This window comes from Taudactylus pleione, unplaced genomic scaffold (genome assembly GCF_031769625.1).
Source record: "Taudactylus pleione unplaced genomic scaffold, aTauple2 ptg000344l, whole genome shotgun sequence".
Lineage (NCBI taxonomy): Eukaryota > Metazoa > Chordata > Amphibia > Anura > Myobatrachidae > Taudactylus > Taudactylus pleione.
The window spans coordinates 839,720-855,139 of record NW_028284745.1 but is presented as its reverse complement, the minus strand read 5'-3'; the positions used below and the strand labels follow the sequence as shown (position 1 = coordinate 855,139).

The window sequence follows — 15,420 nt, the reverse complement described above, 5'->3', positions numbered from 1 at the left end:
TACGAGCGGCTCTGAATGAGGGCCTATATTTCAGGTACATTTGACATCTCATGATTTACCATTATTTTAATCTTACATTTTTTTTCTGTGATAATATTTACTTTTGGGTTAAACCGATTTCCTCCTTACTCAGTAGTTGTAAGCGTTGAGCTTGTGATACTTTATTCTGTATTTGACAGTCGGCTAAGGATTTGTGATGGTTGCGGCTATGCAGTGAATAACACACAATGTGCTCGGCTGGGTGGTCTGCATCAGATCCCTTAATACAGTGGAAAAATGACTTTTATTTCATTACGTTCCAGAGAGGAATGTTTCCAGGCTGCACGGTTTTCAGCTTACTTTGTCTTTTTCATACTGTTCAGCTCAAAGAACAATTAAAACCTAATTGTAATATTTTATAAGTAGGAGGACAATAAGCTGAAATGATTAAGCAGAGCCTGTCAGTTATGCTTTGTCACTAGAAATGCCCTTGTATATGAAGCCATCATTCTGCAATTGGCTTCTGAATTTCTCAACACAGCTTCCTCTTGTCTGATATTGGATGCAGCTTCCATATCCATATGTTATCAGATGGGGATATGAATGATGATAAAAAAAAAAAAAAAAGTTTAATTCTCTCAACCCTATTGTAAATAATAGCGTCCTACAGTGCATCCGGAAAGTATTCACAACGCTTCACTTTTTTCCACATTTTGTTATGTTACAGCCGTATTCCAAAAATGGAATAAATTCATTTTTGTCCTCAAAATTATACACACAATACCCCATAATGACAACATGTAAAGTATTTTTTTTTTTGAGAGATTTTTGCAAATTTAATTAAAAAACCCCACAAAGAAATCACATGTACATAAGTATTCACAGCCTTTGCCATGAAGCTCAAAGTTGAGCTCGGGTGCATCCTGTTTCCACTGATCATCCATGAGATGTTCCTACAGCTTAATTGGAGCGCTGTGAATACTTTTCCGGATGCACTGTATTATAGAGACTACTCGTATGACTTAATCAGTCCATTTTTGAATGCTGCAACTTTCATAACTTAAATGTATGCAGTTTACCCCAGGTCATTTTTCAGTAGACCGCCTATAAAAATGATCCATTGGCTTTCGCTGTTAATAGCAATGACCCATTTTTTTATTTTTAAACTGCGCTTCGAGGATGCAGTAATGTAAAGGATAACAGGATGTCATTGCAGGATATGGGCAGACAATATCTATCCATCGATCTCATATCTATCTATCCATCGATCTCATATCTATCTATCCATCGATCTCCTATCTATCCATCGATCTCCTATCTATCCATCGATCTCCTATCTATCCATCGATCTCCTATCTATCCATCGATCTCCTATCTATCCATCGATCTCCTATCTATCCATCGATCTCCGATCTATCCATCGATCTCCGATCTATCTATCTATCTATCTATCTATCGATCTATCTATCTATCTATCGATCTCCTATCTATCATCCTGTTCCGTGTGATTCTTGTGATACATTTGCTGTCTACTTCAATAAGTGGATTCATCTAACAAGCTGAGGCCGCCCGAATCCTTGGCGTAGTTGGTGACGAGAGGAAGGGTGTCCATGCTAGACACTGATTGAAGTCTAATTGGATCTGAAATTGCTTTGTGAAGCCGTTCCAATGAGAAACGGTTAGGAAATATTAATAGGAAATGTAGTTTTTGTTTTTTATTCTCCCCCTCCCCCTACCCCCCTTGCCCCAGCCGTGCTATAATGAAAGAGAGGCTGAATAACCGGTCCCGTGTACTGTTTTTGTGGCACTACGCGTGAAGCGCCATGACATGTTGGAAGAAGCATTGCATTTCTTGTTTTCTATTTAAATATGCATGTTATGAAGGTTTGCAAATGTGCCCACCCGGGCCACACACTGCCAAAGGTGGCGTCTGCCAATTACTGGTTAGGAAGCAACATTCAATTCTAAAACGACACATTTTATATTGAGACCAACAGTTTTTTTATTCTAGTAACCTCACTGAGGCACGAGGCACGAACTGGCTTTTGCAATGGCGTGCAGACGGATGATGGGGTACGTTTTGTCTCTGTAACTTGGTGCGAAGCATGTGGACAGTTAAACTGTGATAATGTAACTAGGATTGCCATGTTCTGCTCCGTTACAGATGTTGGGGCTTAGCTGGAGATAATTAAGCTGTTGTGGGAGTGCGGGAGGCTGAGTAGCCCCCTCCAGAATTATTCTGAAGTAATTGCTGGAATAGCGAAATTTTGTGGCGGGAATATTGGGCGGACAATTACCTTTTATCTCTCACTTACACCTACTTACTTCTACAGGCATTCCTCACTTAACGGCTGAGTCCTGGGCCTGATTCAGAGCCGGTCGCTCTGACAGAGCGCTCGCTCTGTATCAGGGCCGGTCTTTTTTTTTTTTTTTTAGGACGGCCTCCTGGCCGCTCGCATAGCTGTGGGTGACCACCCACAGCTATAGCGAGCAGCCAGGAAGATGGTCGCGATGGTCAAGACCATCGCGACCATCGGGCTTGCGACGAGACCCTTGTGGTAGGGTCTCGTTTCCGCAAGCCCCAGAGAGATTTTGGCTCTAACAGAGCCAAATCTCTCCCACTGACATCACTCGTGATGTCAGTGGGGCCGCCCCCAAACGGAGGCGTTCACATGGGAACCCTCCGTTTAGGCAGCCACTCCTCCAGCCCGCCCACCAAAGAGGGGTGTGTGCTGTCACTCAACATCGACAGCACGACCCTTTTTTCACGAGACCCGCAGCGACGGAGTGCCTGTTGCTATCCGGGTCTCGCTCATGCGCTTGATGGAGCCGGCTCCGTTTTTGCGCATGCCCACTGGCCTACCATCGACCCGGTTGTGAGCTCACAGCGCTTGCAACTGGGTCTGAATCAGGCCCTCTGTTCCTACGACTAGGTCTTTAAACGAATTGGTCACTAAACGAGGAGTCATATATAGTTAATAAAGGTAATCATATTTATTTATTCTGAATAAAGAAAAGGTCTAAAGGAAACTCAAACTTGATACTGTAACTGTTTGACTTTGTGTAACTCTTACATACTGTACAGTATAATTCAAGTTATATATAAAAAAAAATGACATTCAGAATAACATTTTAGTCATTGGCCCTCATTCAGACCCACTCGCGAGCGGCTGTCCGCTTGCAAGTGGGTCGATGGTCCCCACTGCGCATGCGCACGATGGAGGGAGCTCCGTCGTGCGCATGCGCGAGACCCGACTAGCGAAGGACTTTCCTTCGCTCGGAGTGTCTCATCAAAGGGGGCGTGTTGTCGATGGTGACAGCACGCCCCCTTTGGTGGGCGTGCCTGCCAGACGGAGGCGTTCCCAAGGGAACGCCTACCGTCTGAAGCCGGCCCCACTGACATCACTAGTGAGGTCAGTGGGAGTGATTTTGGCTCTGATAGAGCCAAAATCACTCCTGGGCTTGCGGTTGAAAAACCCAACCGCAGGCTTCTGCTCGCAGTTTCGATGGTCAAGACCATCGCGACCATCATCCTGCACGCTCATATATGCTGTGGGTGGTGACCCACAGCTATACGAGCGTCCAGGAGGACGCTCCATATTAATGGAGGTGGGCCCTGATTCAGAGCGAGCGCTCTGGTCAGCGCGTCCGGCTCTGAATCAGGGCCATTGTACTATGGGTTCCAGCTGGTCAGAGTGCTGGTCGTAAGTCCGAACGGTGGTTAAACGAGTAGGTTAAGTGAGGAATGTCTGTATTGGGAATATTAGGTACCTGCTAAACACGTGTATGTACAGTATGTATGTACAGTATGTATATATTGTGTAGTGTGTTTTGCTTGTTGGGGTCCGTCTCCCATCACCAGATTTGCAGCAGGGTTACCTGGACTGGTATGTACATGACGGTACTCTGCGGGTTTCTGAGGTGATAATGCTCTCTGTCCATGTAATAATGGGAAATGGCGGCGTTACTGTGGTGTAGCTTCGCTGCGAAAGCGCGGCAGGCGTGATGCAGGGAGGACAGAGCTGCCCATGTTAATCTGGCCCTAATTGCTGGTGTTGCCAGTCCTTTGTAAGCTCTTTGGTTCAGTTACCTCAATGCTATAATGGGGCTCCTCCATTCACCTGTTGCTTTTGTCACTTTTATTGTTTGTATTGTTTCTCATTCTACTATATAAAAGCGAAAATTTGTCCTTCTGTCTTTCTATACAAATCCACAGTTTACAAGCCGAGATCGTGAAATTTTACATACGAGCGTAATTAAAACACGGTGGAGGCAACTAAAAAAATTTGAAATCGAAATTAATTACTGTTCATTTTTAATTAAAAAACAATTTGCTGGAAGCTCATTGTGGGGCCTCACGGCATATGGGTAGGGCCTCGGAGCGAGCGTTTTGTGTTGTCATGATCTTAATGTTTATTATCGAAGAGCGCTTTAGCAGGCTTTACCAGCATTCTCAGCTCTCTGACTATACCAAATTACACAACAACATTGACTTCTTTCTTTGAACTGTGTCAAAATGATTACTTTGCAAGGACCCTGCTGTACTGTGAGCTGCCAAAATATTACACAAGGAATGCTTCTCCAAAAGTGTTTCTGCGCAGAATACAGGGAGTCGCTGTAGATGGTCATCCTGGTATCAGAGCAACAGAAGCTCTTGGCCATGTTTACACAGTACATCCGACACATTTTAAATGCTTCTATCTCCGAAGTTTGCTTTACACCGTTACAGGTCCTACTTTCTTCCAAGACCTTAGGACTGTTGATGGGGAAGTTTGTCACACTTTTCAGGAGGTTTGTTGGAGGATGATGTGTAAACAAACATTGTTAAAATCCCGGGCAACGCCAGGTACTCCAGCTAGTATTTTATAAGGTAAAGATTTAACATGGGCATTATAGTGGCAGGTGTACTCGCCCAATACATGCTGCTTTACTCATTTACAGGCTTATTTATTAATTGGCGATAAGTCAATTACTATTTGCTGTTGATGCAATTTGGCAAAATGTTGCCGGACAGCTGAGCGATAGAAACTGCCAGCACTAAGGCTGCGCTTATTGCTTCCCAGGCCGGTGGGTGATTTATTTTAATCCACTATATAATATTCTGTGGCTTCCTGCTGCCTCCATTCCCCTCCTCACATCATGTCACTGCCCCTGTCACATGCAGCTCTGTCCTCACTAACACATCACTCATCTCCTGATATACTCTGTGCTGCTGGGGACCCTGCTCCTCCCACTATATAACTCTCGGTCTGTGGCTTCCTGCTGCCTCCATTCCCCTCCTCGCATCATGTCACTGCCCCTGTCACGTGCAGCACTGTCCTCACTAACACATCACTCATCTCCTTATATACTCTGTGCTGCTGGGGACCAGGCTCCTCCCACTATATAACTCTCAGCCTGTGGCTTCCTGCTGCCTCCATTCCCCTCCTCACATCATGTCACTGCCCCTGTCACATGCAGCTCTGTCCTCACTAACACATCACTCATCTCCTGATATACTCTGTGCTGCTGGGAACCCTGCTAATCCCATTATATAACTCTCAGCCTGTGGCTTCCTGCTGCCTCCATTCCCCTCCTCACATCCTGTCCTGCCATGGGGGTCACTGTGGAGGATCCTATCGGGTCTATCTGGGATTTTATGTATGTACCTAGAAATGCATTTTACATCACAAAGGACAGCTCTCCTTTTGCAATACCCCCAGACAGAGGGACTTCAGAGTTTAACGCCCAAAGTCATTCTGTTGTCCTTCTGCGCGTGTGCAGAAGCCCCCGCAGTTCACTGGGGGTTATCGGAGGAATCCGATCGAATCCCTCTCAGGGAGAGCGTCCCGGAAAGAAGCCCATAGGCTGAAGGTGGCGTTACCCACCGGGAAGAAGCGCATTCCGGTCCTTAGTACAGATGGAAAATGCGGTATAACCCCCAAGTTTCTGGAGGTTTACTGCATTTTCCCCTTTCTGTCCCATGTCCCATACAGCTCTGTCCTCACTAACACATCACCTATCTCCTGATTTCCTCTGTGCAGCTGGGGGACCCTGCTCCTCCTACTATCTAAAGCTGGCCACACATCTAAAGATTCTGTCCAATCAGCCAACTTGTTGATTGGTTGGAATGAAAATCTGGTAATGTATGGGAGTAACTGATGTCAGCAATTTGCTCCTAAATGCCAGAAAACAGATGAAAATGGCGTCAGACAAGTTTGTTAAATGTTTGGTCTAAACAATTTGTTCAAACAACAGTTTTTGTCCATTTTCCGGCATTTGGGAGCAAATTGCTGATTGTCATTTGCTTTGATACCAACCAATCACCTAGTTGGCTGGTTGGACAGAAAATCTTTAGATGCGTGACCAGCTTAACACTGATGATTTCCAACAAGAGCGTGTTCTGTCCATGGGTGGATCTATGATGGGTGCACCTACACACATTCGCGATACTTACCTCTCGTCGGCGCAGCAGATATTAGTGTTCACTCTAGCTCCGGCGGCAGGCTGGGCGCCGGAGCTAGAGAGGGCAACCTTGTGCGCGCCTAAGGCGCGCGCCCGAAAAGGGGGCGTGGTCATGAAAAGGGGGCGTGTCTATTAGATGCGTCCCCTTTTCGTCATACTTGGGGGCTTGCTCGGCGCTTACGGACATGCCGGGCAGCCCCCAAGCACTGCAGAAAGGGAGAATAGATGCCGGGCGCATGCGCCCGGCGTCTATTCTCCGGTGGTGACCGGGTCACCACATGTTTCTCCACCCGAGGGACACTGGTTCCCGCGGGTGAGAACAGCACCCGCAGGCTGTGAGGGCAGGGCGCTTTTTGCCCTCCAGGAGGAGGGCAGGGCGTGGCGCCCCGCTAAAACAGCCTAGTGGGAACGCTAGATATAATCTGAAATATGCCGCATGGTGCCTGCACCATTTTACCAGGGATCAGCTCGTGGCACAGTGCCGCAGCCTACTGGGGACATATGCCGATGGGGGGGCTACAGATGCTGCCCCCCCCCCATTCTATTACAGCCCCTGGCTCTGAGCCCAGTGAAATGCTATAGAACTATTTAATTTTAATCCTTTATCATTGGAAATGATGCGAGGGCTGTGTGTGACCAGCAGGTAATTGGAGGAAACTCTCAGTACAATGGGACAACCAGGCAGCTGAAGCTGCAACATTTCTGAAAAGGCCGGAACCTGTTTACTCAACGAAATCAGCATTTTTTGTTTTCTTCTCTTCCCGTTTCCTCTCCAGCAGCCGGTTCCTAGCAGATATCAGATTTTGTGTTTTTGTTTTTTTTCCCTTTTACGTACATTGTATTTATTTATTCTGTGTGTACTAGGTGTAAAGTTTCCGATGTTACTGTAATTGTCACCACAATAAATGTGGATGCGGTTTTTATATCATGAAATCGATCACTCTTGGCTAGATCCTAATTTGAAAAAATTACATTACGGTACCTCCTGGACTCCCTGATTTTGTTTGCAGGCCTATAGGGCTGCGTACAACTGGTGGTGCCGTAGTCAGCGTTTCTATTACGAGGGTGGTTCAGTAAATAAGGTAACAAGACCTCTCATTTCTTACATTTATTCAACTCGTACATACACGTATAAGCAATAGTGTGGCCTTAGTACAGAATATTTTTCCACATAGTCCTCATACTTGTCTAAGCATTTGTTCCAATGATACACCAAGGCGTCTATCTGGGATGCAGTCAGGAAGCCGATGGTCGAAATGCCGACTGCCGGCTTCCCGACTGTCTAATCTCGGCAAGGTACTAATGATAGGCTTCGAAATCCCGACGCCTGTCATCAGGGCTGGCTCTAGGAGTGTTCGACCTGCACACAGGGTGCCAGCCATAGAGAGCGTACCCCTCCCCAACATCCTGTTTTAGGGCTCTCAGGGGGACAGGGTTAGGCACCCCTCCCCCCCCCCCCCCCCCTCCGGGAGGGTTAGGTTTAGGCTAGGCGAAGGGGGGTTTAGGGTTATGCACCCCCCCGGGAGGCGTAGGTTTAGGCTGCGGGAAGGGGGGGGGTTAGGTTTAAGAACTTAGAGGGGGGTTAGGGTTAGGCATTTGGGGGGAGGGGATGTTAGGGTTAGGCACCCCCCGGGAGGCGTAGGTTTAGGTTGCGGGAAAGGGGAGGGGGGGTAGGTTTAGGAACTTAGAGGGGGGTTAGGGTTAGGCACCCCTAAAGGAGGGTTAGTGTAGGGAGTAGGGTTAGCAATGGCCGGCGGTATTACATACTGATTCCGTCTATACCGGCATAGAGGAATCAGTGTCAAGCACCTGACACCAGGACATGGCGGCTTGCTGAACTTCACCATCGGTTGTGAATCGCCTTCTGCCCAGCTGCTTCTTCAGTGGTCCAAAGAGATGGCAGTCACTCTGTGCCAGGTCAGGGCTGTAGGGAAGATGGTCCAGTACCTCCCAATGGTAGCACCGTAACAACTGCGGTTGGCTGAGTTTGGCCTGGTGTTATCGAAGGCAATGCACCAAGCCCACACCTATTTCTGTGAGATGACGTTATCGATGTACACCCGGACGAGTTGGCGATGAATTCAGCTGCTGATGTGCCCCTTATACGCAGAAATCTGATCACACTGCGCACCTCAATGTGTGACCATGTTGCCGCCATCTTACATCTGATGTTGGGACAGTAGGACTGATATGAGGCGCAGTCTAATGGCCGTGAGGGGAATCTGTGGTCTACCTGCTCGGGCTTGGCGGGGAATTACAATGACTGGTTCACACTAGACTATATGTTGCCCGATCTGGCCAACATATCGTCCACAACTGCAGAGTGTGTACCCACTATGAGCGACCGTATGCGCTCCCGCGGGGTCGATCATCGCATCGTCAGATTGAGCCTACATGCTGCTGAATCGGTCAGTTTGATGAACGACCCCGTGGCTGTTGATGCGGCAGGTGAACGACATATCGCGCGGTGTCAAACCACTGCACGATATATCGTTTGTTGCACCGTGTGTCGGCCGGGTACACGCACAGTGTAATATGTACCCAGCTTTAGAGTCTCTCTCCTGTGTGATGGGAGTTTATTTCACACCGTTCTACACAAGCTGCCCCCCGGGATGATGATTGCACTGCCTGAGTCACTATATGGATGCTGTGCTGTGAGTCAGACATCAGGTCCAGGACTTGTGACCCATCCAGATGGGCTCTGAAGCATTAAAGCTCTGGGCCTAATTCAGACCCGATCGCGAGCGCTGAGCCAGTGCGCATGCGCACGACGGAGGCGGCTCTGTTGTGTGCATGCGCGAGACCCGTATAGCGGCGGGCAAGCCGTCGCTCCGGGTCTCGCTACAAAGGGGGCGTGCTGTCGATGGTGAGTGACAGCATGCCCCATTTGGTGGGCGTGCCAGGGGCGTGGCTGCCCAGACGGAGGCGTTCCCATGGGAACGCCGACCGTCTGGGGCCGGCCCCACTGACAGAGGGAGAGCTTTCGGCTCTGATAGAGCCGAAAGCACTCCAGGGCTTGCGGTCACGAGACCCTACCACGAGGGTCTCGTCGAAAAGCCCGATGGTCGCGATGGTCTTGACTATCGTGATCATCTTTTTGGCCGCTCGCTATAGCTGTGGGTGGTCACCCACAGCTATGCGAGCGGCCAAGAGGCCGCTCTAAAAAAAAGACAGCCCTGATCCAGAGCGAGTGCTCTGTCAGAGCGTCCGGCTCTGAATCAGGGCCTCTGTCTCCAGTTCAGCTGCTTTATTCCAGCAGGAAGGAAAAGTTGTGTAATGCTGGGGGGTGAGACTTCAATTTGCCATACATAGTAAAAAAAACAAAACAAAAAAAAAAACTTTGAAATCAAAACTTTATTAAATTGCTCTGAGATATGTACATATATGCGTGTAAAGTAAATGCACGTGTTTCGGTGTAGTGATCCTTTTAAATGTGCAGCAGCTGTCTCGTGTCTGCAGTAAAATTAGATGCAAAGAGCTGTCTGCAGGCGATCTGTGTCCAAAACCAGCACGCCTAATGAGCGCACACGGAGAAGGTGCTTGTGGTGACTGAAGTGCGCAAAGCGACTTGTCCGCATACCAAAGCCGAGTTTCCCCAATGGGGGCAAAAAGTCTTCCCCGGCTATTGGATAACATGACGACTGATTGTAACGCTGCAGATTTAAATCTCACGACTGTAAACTTGGACATGTGCGAGCTTGCTAGGAGAATGCGGGGCTGGGAACAGACCACCATAAAGAGGTTTGTAGTGTATTGTGTTTTTTCTATATCTGCCATTGTATAAAATGTTACTGCAATGGGGCAGCAGTATTCCAGAGGTTGTGCTGGAAATCAGTAGAAAGGTTTTTTTTTTTTTTTTGATCAATTTCTAAAGTGTGTGTGTGTGTGTGTGTGTGTGTGTGTGTGGTTTTTTTTTCTCTTCTATTTTTATTCTTCCTAAGAATTTATTATCTTCCAATAAATGACCCATTTCCTGCTGCTCGGTTATTAGCTATTTGTAGTGCAGGAAACCTCTCCATCCCACAGTGTCTAATTTCAGTGTTTTGTGGAAAAGGCTTTAACGTGATCTCAAAATCCTTTAACAAGCCAAACTATTGATCATGAACTGATGTTGGCATAACCTCGGTGGGAAGTCTCCACCCAATGCCAGCAACCTTGTATTTGCTACTTCACCTGCGGGATTCCAATCGGAGTGTATTGTGGGCCTGATTTAGACCCGCTCGCAAGCGGGTCGATGGTGGACTCTGTGACTCTGTGCACGCGCAGCGGCCTCACTGCGCGTGCGCAAGCCCCGGAGCGAGAGAAATTCTCTCACTCCGTGGCTCACTACTAAAGGGGCGGCTGTCGATGCTGATAGACAGCTCGCCCGTTTTGTAGGCGTGGCGGGGGGTGGTTTCATAAACTGTGGCGTTCCCAAGCGATGTCAGTGGGAGAGCTTCCGGCTCTATTAGAGCCGGAAGCGCTCTGAGGCTTGCGATGAACGAGACCCTACCACAAGGGTCTTGTCGCAAGCCCGATGGTCGCGGTAGTCTTGATCATCGCGACCATCATCCTGGCCGCTCGCAATGGCTGTGGGTGGTCAGCCACAGCTAAGCGAGCGGCCAGGAGGCCGCACAAAAAAAAACCCCGCCCTGATTCAGAGCGAGCGCTCCGTCTCTGAATCAGGTTCTGTGTGTTCTTTATCTGTTCGCACTGTAAGGCACATTAGGCACACAAGATGCTCTGCATCAGGCCTGACCCAACCTGTGGCTCTCCAGCTGTTGTGAAACTACAAGTCCCAGCATGCCTTGCCACAGTTGTAGCATTCCCTAATAGCAAAACTGTGGCAGGGCTTGCTGGGACTTGTAGTTTCACAACAGCTGGAGAGCCGCAGGTTAGCCAGACCTGCTCTGCATGGGTGGAGAAACCGCTAAATCTGCATTTAGCGTTTGCTGGATTAAAAGTGTCATTACGTTGTTGTTATGGGCGGGATGTACTAAAAATGCGGTAAATCCCCCGAAAATGCAGTTGTTCCCAAATGTACTAAGCACCGGAATGCATTGTCCTAATGGGTAATTCCACCTTCAGGTGACTTTACCCAATAGAAACCTATGGGCTTCTTATAGGGACGCTCCGCCTTTGGGAGGGATCCGATCTTATCCCTCCCATCTCCCCCGCAGTCCGCATCCTTATGCGCAGAAGAACGCCAAAGGGACTTCTGGTTGTTAACCCCCGGAAGTCTCTCTGTCATCTCTTATCGGGAGAGCTGCCCTTTGCGATATTCTTAGTACATCCCGCCCAATGATCCTTTATTTATATGGCGACACAAGTGAGCGCCTTTGATGGTTCTTCCTTATCTACACAAGACCGAATACAAACTGGCAGCCACACAATATTTTAAAAATGGGCGAGAGAGACCGCTTTGAGAAATCCAAACATTCTGTAAACTTTTTACATTTTTATTTTGTTAACATGATTGTGTATAGATCTCAGCAGCCTGTGCCAGGTCTGTTATCTTGAATTCCTGAGGCTGCGGGTTTTCCGTGTTTTAGTCCATCGTTTGTAGTTCAATGCCTAAAATCCATTAAAACTAAAATAAAAAAAAAAAACCACTAAGCTCATTCAAACGTACCCCCCTGGTCAGCACCTTTTCAGTAAATCCTTGTTTATTTGTGCAGCGATCACATGAGAATATTGTGTCCTTTAGATCAGTCTCTGCCCCAAGGGAGCTTACAGTTTAATTAAGAGTGCTCCTTTCAGATAGTGAGCCGGCATCAAAAGTTTCGCTCTCCGGTTCTTTTACGGAGGTGTGGCTAATTGGGATGAGGCCACGCCCCTCGACAATATCGTGCCCCCATATACATTCTTACTGTAGGAGGAGATACTAGGTGACCATGTCTGTGTATATGACGACGTCTCTAAGTAGCAATTATTTAAAGTATCGGTATCTGTATTTACAAGGTCTTCTCGTGTTCCAAAGTTTTATTTTTTTATCAAACCATAAGGTTGGACACTAGCTGTGATTCCCAGGGACAATGAGGCCATTTTACATATAACCAGTGAGATCTTGCTGTATGTATAGACCAAACTGTTTTCATATTCTAATCTGCATCTGATCTGGAATCCAGGCAATGTACACGAGCACCAAACAGTTGGTTCTCGGATTTGAGGCCAAATTCAATTAGGTGCAAAAAAGCAATCGCAGGGCGCAGTTATCGCCGCATTCGCCAGTTTTGATGTGATCTTTTCACGTACTTTCTCAATGTGCCCTCGCTCCTGCTTTGTCCTATTCAACAGCAAAACAGGCGAAAAACGCATATGTATGAAGACTGCGCATGGTGAAACTAGCGACAAATACAGCACATTTTGGGGAAATTAGTCTATACCCCATAAAAGCCTAAGTGACACTGGAAAGCTACATAGAAGTGTATTAATAGCACTAATGAAAGTATTTTAGGTTGTTAAATTGAGTCAAATGGCTGTTCTATGCATACGTGTTGAAAATGATATAAAGCTGTTTCTTTTGTAGTTTAATTGGGGATACATTAAAATGGGTGCTAGTATATTTTTGTGGCTGTAAAGTGCCGTTTGTATTTTTTTTTTAAAATACACCTGTTGCAGCCCCCTGCAATCTAATAACACCTGTCCCAGCCACACAGCCCCCCAAATACCTGACCCAGTACTTTTATACACATTTTCCTACACTTTTTACCACAAAAATGACATGTCATTATTAGGGGGAATTAAGTTAATGAAACATTTTTTTTTGTGCTGAAGTAGACATTAGGGGGGTGTCCAAAGGGTTCTGAACCAAGGGTCTGATTCAGAGCCGGACGCTCTTTAAGAGCGCTCGCTCTGAATCTGGGCGTCTTTTTTTTTTTTTTTCTTGCGGCCTCCTGGCCACTCGGTAAGCTGTGGGTGACCACCCACAGCTTTTGCGAGCGGCCAGGTGATGGTTGCGATGGTCGCAACCATCGCGACCATCTGGGCTTGCTACAAGACCTTTGTGGTAGGGTCTCGTCCGTCGCAAGCCCCAGAGAGCTTCCTGTTCTAACAGAGCAGGAAGCTTTCCACTGACATCACTGATGCCTCCCACAAACTGCAGGCGTTCCTTCGGGAACGCCTCCGTTTGTGTAGCCACCCCCTCTCCCCGCCTACAAAACGGGGCGAGCTATCGATCAACATAGACAGCCGCCCCTTTTGTAGTGAGTCCCGGTGCGAGAGAATTTCTCTCTCGCTCTGGGGCTTGCACATGCGCGCAGTACCCCACCATTGACTCGCTTGCGAGCGGGTCTGAATCAGGCCCCAATTCCCCACATTTTTATCCCAAAATAGGGATGTTGCACAATTTATCACCTGTCTCTGAGGTGGTGAAAACTTTTCGCTGGTTTCTGCCTATGGAGTTTTCACAAGTGTGAAAACTCCGGGAATTGGATAGCGCGGTACCCTGATGTGCACGAAAAGATCGCATCGGCGAACGCTTCTCGCCAATCGCAACTTTTTGCACCTAATTGACTTCGGCCCTTGGCCGCATAGGTGTGGTTGTTTTGAGTGTCAGGGACTTCTACTATACGGGCACCTGTTTAGTGCACTGTGTACTGCATGTGTCATGTACAGGGAGGATGACCAGCTCATATTTACCTGCACTGCATCATTTTATGTCCCTGTATTTAAATGCTGCAAATGTATGAGTTCTAGTAATGTGCAATCAATACCCGGAATGATGCCATGAAAAGGGCACCTTCGTGCTCAGTAATTTCTGGCATTTATTACTAAACACTGAAAATACTCCTATTCTGTTGCCTTAGGCCTAGCTTGAACTTCCAATTTCAAATCTATTAAAAATGCATTAAAATATATATTTATCATTTTTTTATTGGTTGCCTAGATTTGGCAAAAAAATAATAAACCCAGAAAATGACAGTCTCTTCTCTCGTCGATGGGAAAAATGCTAGTTTACAACGGACTCTAAGGCATACTTGCCGACAATCAGTTCCCTCCTTCCGGGAGGGAGCTGATTGTCAGCTAACAGCGGGGGGCGTGCCCGGCCATGATGTCACTTTTGGGGGCGGAGCCGGGGGTGGAGCTGCGTGATCGCGTCATCGTAGCCCCGCCCCCTCTTCACAATGCCATTATTTTTGGCATTGTGAACCAGGGGGCGGGGCCACGATGACGCGATTCAACTCGAATCGCGTCACCGGCCCCCCGCTGCGGGGTTTTTTCGTTTATTGTTGGGGGTGGTCGGGAGGGTTGCCGGCTGCCGGGAGGCTTGCCTGCCTTTCCGGGGGGCCGGGAGCGGCACCCGAAAATCGGGAGGCTCCCGGCCAAATCGGGAGGGTAGGCAAGCCTGCTCTAAGGGGTAAATTTACTAAGATTCGAGTTTGGTCGAGATGGCAATCTCGGGTGAGTTTTTAGCCATTTTTTTTTTCAACTCTCAAATTTGCTAAAGATAAACTCTGGTCAGTTTGGGAGAGATTTCTCTCTTCTCACTGGTAAAACTCGGGTGAGTTTGCAAACTCGAAACAACTCCCCTTCGGGCAAACTCGGAAGTACTTTCTGAAAAAGATGCAACTCGGGAATTTACCAAGAATCGAAATTATAATCTTGGGTGAGAATGTAGCAAACTCTCTGTGAAATTGAAGTTTAAAACACTCCACCTCCTGAGCTGCGAGTTTGCGAGAAACGTACACAAAGCAGTGTGATTTGTGTATGTTTCTGACTGTATACCTAATCTAATAATTTTTTTTTTTTTAAATGACATAGGGTCACCCTCCCCCCGAAAGACATAACCAGCCCCGGATTGCTCAGCCAGTCCTGGTTCTTAAAATTATGGGGGGAAAAAAACGTGTAGGGTTTCCCCGTATTTTAGGAACCAGCACCTGGCTGCAGGGCCAGTGCTGGTTTTAAGTACAGGGGTAAAAAAATGCATAGGGATCCCCCTATATTTAAAACCAACACCGGACCCAAACCAACGTGTACAGTAATGCCACAGCCAAAAGACCCTATCACCGGGTCTCT

The 15,420-nt window shown here is 47.5% G+C and overlaps 1 protein-coding gene across 3 annotated transcripts in view; it reads left to right on the top strand.

Moving 5' to 3' along the window:
• GDPD5 (glycerophosphodiester phosphodiesterase domain containing 5) overlaps nt 1-15,420 on the top strand; it is a 245,371-nt gene that overhangs the window by 28,161 nt on the left and 201,790 nt on the right. Inside the window, exon 1 of one of the 3 annotated variants that reach the window (XM_088444014.1) lies at nt 9,941-10,164. The exons of the other annotated variants lie outside the window; for them this stretch is intronic. The gene's annotated coding sequence lies outside the window, so the exon portion shown is untranslated. Of the gene's footprint in view, nt 1-9,940; nt 10,165-15,420 lie in introns of those variants that run through there. 3 annotated transcript variants of the gene reach the window in all.